The 992-nt window shown below is 36.7% G+C and overlaps 1 protein-coding gene across 3 annotated transcripts in view; it reads right to left on the bottom strand.

Moving 5' to 3' along the window:
- The window catches only part of LOC107685298 (sodium/hydrogen exchanger 7-like), a 34,979-nt gene that overhangs the window by 4,343 nt on the left and 29,644 nt on the right, over positions 1–992 (bottom strand). The window lies entirely within an intron of this gene.

Genomic DNA, 992 nt, shown 5'->3' on the forward strand with positions numbered 1-992 from the left:
TACTCACTTTTGTGGCCAGCGGTTTAGACATTAATGGCTGTGTGTTGAGTTATTTTGAGGGGACAGCTAATTTACACTGTTATACAAGCTGTACACTCACTACTTTACATTGTAGCAAAGTGTCATTTCTTCAGTGTTGTCACATGAAAAGATGTAATAAAATATTTACAAAAATGTGAGGGGTGTACTCACTTCTGTGAGATACTGTAGGTCTGCAAACACTCTGGTTTTCACACCATTCCATCCTCTGCGGCTATGAGGGGCATAATTGTGTTACATGGGACAACGGTGGGTCAAGCAGTTCTGCAGGACATTTAGCTCATTGTGACCCAACAGCACAATTTAAGCCTGTAAGATGTCTGTGAGCACAGCCAGGCAGCCTGAGCTACAGTATGAACGTTGTGATAAATAAGGGAATTTGCAGGAGTGAATGGGGCTGTGAGCGCTGTGAATAACTGTGTTCTCCATGCTTGAGATACTAGCCTCTCGGGCTCACCATTATCAGAGTGGCATCATGAAAGGCTCTTTTGTGACAGGGCCTTCGGGTCTGTGTCCAGTCTAAAAGCTCCAGTGCTTTTGTGTGTCTGTCTGTCTCTCTTTTCTTTTCAAAACAGGGTTTCACAGAGCAGCAACAACATTAGAAAGCAAGCTATGGAAACCAAAGCGTGCTGTTGAGGAACTCAGAAGCTACTTCCTTAGAAACATGGCGACCAAATATACTGGCAATAATGGGTCATTTTGAGAATATCGGCATTGGGTTAATTCCAAAATTTATCAATTTGGATCTACCTTGTCAATAGATAATGTATATGTTTTGTTTTTACGTATTTTGAATAAATAGAGTAAATTAAGGGTTTTATATATTAAAAATCAATTAAATTTGAAAAAGTAAACAAATATTTATACATTTTGTTCATTTTCATATTTACTTGATTTATTATTTTTTTATATTTTATATTTAAATAATAAAAATTGATAAAAATTTTAAAAAA

This window comes from Sinocyclocheilus anshuiensis, unplaced genomic scaffold (assembly GCF_001515605.1).
Source record: "Sinocyclocheilus anshuiensis isolate Anshui unplaced genomic scaffold, SAMN03320099.WGS_v1.1 scaffold385, whole genome shotgun sequence".
NCBI classification, from domain to species: domain Eukaryota; kingdom Metazoa; phylum Chordata; class Actinopteri; order Cypriniformes; family Cyprinidae; genus Sinocyclocheilus; species Sinocyclocheilus anshuiensis.